The sequence below is a fragment of the Myotis brandtii genome, unplaced genomic scaffold, assembly GCF_000412655.1.
Source record: "Myotis brandtii unplaced genomic scaffold, ASM41265v1 scaffold500, whole genome shotgun sequence".
Taxonomy (NCBI): Eukaryota; Metazoa; Chordata; class Mammalia; order Chiroptera; family Vespertilionidae; genus Myotis; species Myotis brandtii.
The window spans coordinates 1,991,684-1,998,930 of record NW_005369062.1 but is presented as its reverse complement, the minus strand read 5'-3'; the positions used below and the strand labels follow the sequence as shown (position 1 = coordinate 1,998,930).

Sequence of the window (7,247 nt, the reverse complement as noted above, 5' to 3'; positions counted from 1 at the left end):
AATACTCTTTAAAATACTTAAGGAATAATAAATAAATAAATAAATAAATAAATAAATAAATAAATAAAAAATCAGCAAAGGACCTGAATAGTCATTTTTTCAAAGAGGACATACAGAAGGCTGAGAGACATATGAAAACATGCTCAAAGTCACCGATCATCCGAGAGATGCATATCAAAACAACAATGAGGTACCATCTCACACCTGAAAAAAATGGCTATCATCAACAAATCAACAAATAACAAGTGCTGGAGAGGATGTAGAGAAAAAGGAACCCTTGTGCAGCCCTTGTGTGAATGCAGGGTGCGGCCACCACTGTGAAAAACAGTATGGAGTTTCCTCAAAAAGTTAAAAATGGAACTCCCATTTGACCCAGTAACACCACTTTTAGGAATATATCCCAAGAAACCAGAAACACCAATCAGAAAGGATATATGCACCCCTATGTTCATAGCAGCACAATTTACCATAGCTAAGATTTGGGCCGAAACCGGTTTGGCTCAGTGGATAGAGCGTCGGCCTGCGGACTGAAGGTTCCCAGGTTTGATTCCGGTCAAGGGCATGTACCTGGGTTGCGGGCACATCCCCAGTGGAGATGTGCAGGAGGCAGCTGATCGATGTTTCTCTTTCATCGATGTTTCTAACTATCTCTCTCCCTTCCTCTCTGTAAAAATCAATAAAAAATATATTTTAAAAAACAACAACAACAAAAAAAAACTGTGGTACCTCTACACAATGGAATACTATCTATATATATAAAATCCTAATATGCAAATAGACCAAATGGGGGAACTACGAAACAACTGAACAACCCAAGAACTGGTCACTATGACGTTCGCTGACCACCAGGGGGCATGTACTACACATGTCAGGTATTGGCAGCAGGCGGCAGATCATGTCACATGGCGGGCATTGGCCGCAGGGCAATGGTGGAGCAGGTGAGAGGGGGTGTCAGACCAAGGCAGGGTGCCAGTCGCTGTCATCGGGGCGAGCCTCTGGTGGTTACTGAAAATTCTTTTCTCCTGCATGCCGTGGTCCCACCAGGCTCTTGCACCTGCTGCTGGTGCCAGCCCCTCTTGTACCAGCTGCCAGCGATGGAGCTGCCACTTGTACCCGCTTCCAGCGCCTGGGGCTGGCCCCAATCGCTCAGCGCCGGCAGTGGGTGTGAGTGGCGTCTCCCAACCCTGATCGCCCCTCAGGGCTTCTCCACCTCCCCTTGCTCTTGAGGGGCAATCAGGGCTGGCAGCCGCCTCTTGCACCCACTGCCGGTGATGGCCCCACTCACACCCGCAACCGGCTCTAGAGCTGCCGTTTGCACCCACTGGTGTGCCCAGTGCCGGTCCCAATCAATCGGTGCCGTCAGCAGGTGTGAGTGGCCTCTCCACCTCCCCCTGCTGCTGAGAGGTGATCGCACCAGCAGCCACCCCTCACACCCGCTGAAGGCGCTGGCCCCACTCGCATCTGCCGCTAGCGCTGGGCCCAGCTGGCCCCAATCTCTCTGTGCTGTCAGCGCATGGGAACAGCAGCGGCAGGAGCTGGGCTGCTGGCAGACAAGGGATGGGGGCCATGGCGGGAGGGGCCGAGACCCGCCCCTGTGCCCACCGCAGCCTCGTGGCCCACAGTTCCTTTCAAGATGCATGAATTCATACACTGGGCCCCAAGTGCTACTATAAAAAGGAAGGAACTTTTACCATTTGCAACAGCATGGATGGGACTGGAGAGCATTATGCTAAGTGAAAAAAGTCAGTCGGAGAAAGATAAATATCACATGATCTCACTGATATGTGGGATGTAATGAACAGCATAAACTGATGAACAAAAATAGATCCAGAGACAAAGTAACACTGAACAGACTGTCCAACCTCAGATAGAAGGCAGGGGAGCAGAGGGGTTAGAGATCAACCAAAGGACTTGTATGCATGCATATTAGCATAATCAATGGACACAGACACTGGGGCAGTGAGGGCTTGTCTGGGGTGGGAATGGCTGGGAGGGGTGTCAATTGAAGAGAAGAAGACATTTGTCTAACTTTAGACATTAAAAACAAAACAAACAAACAAAAACTTCCAGTAACAAAAGCACACAGCCAGATGGCTTCACAGGGGAGTTTTACCAAACATTCAAGGAAGAACTAAATATATCTAAGCAAAATTACACAAGGTTTTCTGTGTAGAAAATGAAAAAAGTTATAAAGAGAGATTGAAGAACACCTAACTAAATGAGGGGCTATATCCCTTCATGGATGAAAGAATCAGAATTGTAAAAATTTCAGTTGTCTTCAATCTGCAGATTCAATGCAATTCTAAACAACATTGAATCAAAATCAAATGTATTTGTGTGTATGTGTTTGTGTGTGTGTAATTTGACTAGCTGATTATAAAAGTTATATGGAAATGTAGATGGTCTATTAAGACCCAAACAATTGTGAAGGAGAGCAAGATGGGTGGACTCCCTTGACTGGGAATCGGGAATATTAGAAAGCTATGGTAAGTAAGGTAGTTTTGCTACAGGCATACAGATAAAGGAAAGACTAATGAACAGAATAGAAAGTTCAGAAATAGACCATGTCCTGCAGAGCAGTAAAGAAATGAAAGTCTAGTTCCCGCCCCAGAGAGCGGCGAGGCGACAGCCACAGTTGATTATGGAAGATTCCCACAAGAGTACTACTTCAGACACAGACCTCAGCCTGGTTCCACAGTTCGGGGAGCTCATATTTCTCATATCGCTCAACAGATGTCACTAAGAGGATCTGCGCCAGTGACAACTGTACCTCTTCCTGGAGAGCAAGTACAGGTTCAGAGGGTCATCCAGACGGCTCAGTCTTCTGTAATTCACCCACCACACGTGCAAGTGGTATCATCTTTATCAGAAAGTGAAGAATCTCAGGTCTCATCTTATAGAAAAAATTTGAAAGATCTATCTTCTGAAGATACACAGGGCAGAAAAGGAGACAGAGAAAATCCTGGAGTTTCTGCTGTCACTTCTATGTCTGCTCCAACTTCCATCTATCAGAATAGCACCGGACAGTACATTGCCATTGCCCCCAATGGAGCCTTACAGCTGGCCAGTCCAGCACTGATGGAGTACAGGGACTTCAGACACTAACCATGACAAATTCAGGCAGTACTCAACAAGGTACAATTCTCCACTATGCACAGCAAATACTTGTGCCCAGCAACCAGGTGGTTGTACAAACTACATCAGGAGATATGTAGACATTTCAGATTCGTACCACACTTTCAGCTACTTTGCTGCCACAAACTGTGGTGATGACATCTCCTGTGAGTCTTACATCTCTGACAACTAAGACAGATGATCCCCCGTTGAAGAGAGAAATAAGGTAGAAGAAAAGCAGAGAAGTGCTCTAGAATGTTGCAGAAAGAAAAAAGAATATGTGAAATGCCTGGAAAATCGAGTTGCAGTCCTGGAAAAATCAAAATAAAACTCGAATAGAAGCCCTAACTGGTTTGGCTCAGTTGATATCCGATAGAGCGTCAGCCTGCGGACTCAAGGGTCCCAGGTTCGATTCCGGTAAGGGCATGTTACCTTGGTTGCAGGCACACCCCCAGTAGGGAGTGTGCAGGAGGCAGCTGATCGGTGTTTCTCTCTCATCGGTGTTTCTAACTCTCTATCCCTCTCCCTTCTTCTCTATAAAAAAATCAATAAAATATATGTTTTTAAAAAACTCTAATAGAAGAGTTAAAAACCTTGAAGGATGTTTATTCCCATAAAAGTGTTTGATATTTGAGAAAGAAAATATTTTGTGGATTTGCCTAAAAATTAAATGATTTTTTCTTTTTAGTGGAGTTACACAAATTAAAAGGTAAAAAATGAATCTTTTATTTAGGCTTTTGCAACTCACAGTCTTATGCAAGAGAATTGGTGACAGAGGATAAAGTGGAATATGACCTCAAGGAAGATACTGGCACAACTGGAAACTCTATAAAAAAAAACACTAAAGAAGCAGGAAGTAAATACTCACTAATCTGAATTTTCTAAATAACAGTAGTTGTCAATAATCCAAATATGGCAGATAAGATGAAATTTGGTAAATTTTCAAAATAAATCAATTTACCCTATAGGTCTGCATTTCATACTGTTTCCTAAAATTAACTCTTTTCAATTGTGTGCATGTGTATGTATTTTATTTCTGCCAATAAATTCTAAATTACCAAAAGAAAAACTAATGCATAACTAAATATAAATAATTATGTGTTCTGATTACATATACTTTTTCTATTGTCAATTGGACTTGACAGCATCTTGAAGAGTGGATTAAAATACTTTTGAGGCCTTGTCCTAACAGGCATCTAAGGTACATGAATGGGGTGTAGTGTTTTTGTACATTTATTATCAGAATGGAAAGAAAACTGTTTAAAAGTTTGACACTTTTAAATAGTTGGTTTTTGGTGGTAATTCTGGGAATGGTGATTTTCTACAAATATATAGCAGATTGTTTTTTGATTCTATATTCTGTAAGCAGTTGAATATACATTACTTATTCTGTTGTGCTTTAATAGAATGGAATGTTTACAGGCCCTTAAAGTGATATTAGAGTTTTTGTTTTTTTAAAAAAAAACAACTTCTGAAGATGCATACCAAAGTTTTCCAAGAGTATTTTATAATCAATTTAATGTAAGTTTTATCAGAATAAAATAATACAGTTATTAAAGCAATTTTATGCTAGAGACTATTTTGTAATGTAGTGAATGGTACATTTATAAAAGTGACTGTCAATATATTTTTATAGCTAATCTTTATAAATTCTAAAGTTGAGTTTTTAATGATTATTTTAAATGTTTATATAGTTTGTTTAGTAAAATAAGATTTTGCCTCTCAAAGTATCATTTTTATATTATGAAAGTAAAGTTTCACATTGGCTAATATCTGGATTCTAAGTTTCATATACAGTTTTTCCAAAGTTCACAAATGCTGTCAGTATACCAATGTTTAACTTCTGTTTTCCAATTTCTATACACTTTGAAATTGTAGTGCAAAACTATTGTGCGCTTCTTATACAATATGTATCATATTGTTGTCTATGAAATTAAAAAACATTTGATAAAATTAAGCTTGCTGAATGTAAAATACATTGCTTGATATATAAATGACAAACTCCTGATAGCCATTCTATTAATTATACTAAGTATAATGTATTTCCAGTTTTTAAATGGGATCAATTTACAATTCTGGTCTTCATAACCTATTTTAAAAGAGAATATGTTGTATGTTTTAATTTATTCAGAACCAACTGCAATAAACTAATGATATTTTTTGTTCTTTAAAAAAAAAGAAATGAAAGTCCAATCAGTGTGCTGAAACAATTGGATAGTCATATGGGAAAATATGATATTTGATTCTTTCATCATATCACACACAAAGATCAATTTCAAACGGAATGAACCTTCCATAAGATAATACAGGAGAATGCCTTTGAAACTCATCAGGACATAAAAACACCTTATTAAGAGAAAGTACGATATAGTACATCAACTATGTTAGAAGTAAGATTTCTGTTAACCAAGTGATATTCAAAAAGAAAAAGAAAATTACAGTGCAGAAAAAGTTTCTTGCAATACATATAACAAATAGCAGAGTTGAAAATCCAGAAAACATAAAGAACTCCTATAAGTCAACTGGAAAAAAATAATCTAGGAGAAAAATGGACAGGAAAATTAAACAGAACTTTACAAAGAAGATATCCAAGTCGCTAATAAACCTATGAACACTTTCTCAATCTTATTAGTAATCTAATTAGTAATTAGAAAGGCAAATGAAAGCAAAATGAGATACAACTTTGAAATTGTACTGCAATTGAAAAACATGTGAACACAGAATAATATAAATTCCCTCTCAACAGCAACAACAAATTTTAATTTGAAATGAATGCTTTCCTCCAAACAGAGACTTAGCTTTAATTATCAGAAAACTGAAGTCAATTGCTTACACTATGAGTGTGAAATGGCCATTTTTGTAAGTAAAAGAATGGTAGAAACAAAACAAAACCTGGCAATTCCATATTATTCAACTTCTATGTTTTCTATTTATCCGTGGTATTGTAATTTGCATATATATATATATATATAATATTTCAACCTATGGAACTAACAATAGAACTTGCCAACTACTAACTGGCTTAAAACTAATTTTCATGTAAAATTAAAACTTGATTCTACTCAATCAATAAGGCAATATTAAAGTATTGTGCTTTCCCGGAATTCATTTGCTGGATTTACAATGGCTTTAAAAATTTTTATCCCCACCAAAATCAACTTTGTATCATTATACTATAAACATTTCAGATAATTTTTGGTTTATGAAATATCATTGTTTTTGGCTCTTTTAACCTTAAAAGGTTCTTACAAAGTTAAAAAAATCTCAAAATAAAATTAAAGGGTCTGATGATTTCTAAAGTTAAACACAGTTTTCATTTTGACTGATATTTTGAGAAATTAAAAATGAAAAAACTGATAGTAAAGAAGGGAAAACATGCTCAATCTTTCTTAGTTCTTTTATGCCTGTTTTCTTTCCTTCTTTTCTCTCTCCCTACCTCCCTTTTTCCTTTAGTCTTTTTTAAAATTTTGTTTTATTGCTTAAAGTATTACAAAGAGTATTACATATGTCTATGTGCGCCCCCCCTTGACCTTCCCCCAGCCTCCCCTACCCCCAGTGTCTTGTGTCCATTGTTTATGCTTATATACATGCATACAAGTCCTTCCGTTGTCTTGCTTATTTTTTTAAAAAATTCTTAGCTCTGCATGGTCTTTATTCTTCATTACAAACTTTAAAATAAAATAATCAATTCTCTCAAAAAAATCCCACTGGAATTTTGATTAGCATTGCAATGGATTAATTTAGGGGAAAGGGAACATATATAATAATTAAGGCGCTCCATCCAAGATCACATTTTTCTGTTAGAGTTTTAAGACATATCCCATAGAGGTCTTAGATATCCTTCACATCTAAGATACTTCATACCTATGCTATCTATTTTATTTTCTAGTTAGTTATTGTTGGTGTCGAGACGTGCTATTCTTTTAAGGTAATATTGCATCTGACATAATTACTGAACTCATATTTATTGTAAGAATTTGTTAGTTCCTTTTTAATATTTTAATCATAATTCCTAGAATGGATGACAATTTCATCCCTTCCCTTCCAATCCTCCTACTTCTGTTTCCTTTTGTCTTTTCCTTTAAACACTGACCAGGGCCACCACTATTATTTTAAAGAATTGCAATAATAGA

General features: G+C 37.5%; 1 protein-coding gene and 1 pseudogene across 3 annotated transcripts in view; one reads left to right on the top strand and one right to left on the bottom strand.

The window, feature by feature from the left end:
* The window catches only part of LOC102263962 (phosphatidylinositol 3,4,5-trisphosphate 3-phosphatase TPTE2-like), a 103,088-nt gene that overhangs the window by 39,876 nt on the left and 55,965 nt on the right, over positions 1–7,247 (bottom strand). The gene's annotated exons all lie outside the window — the stretch shown is intronic.
* LOC102258460 lies at positions 2,595–3,801 on the top strand (annotated as a pseudogene).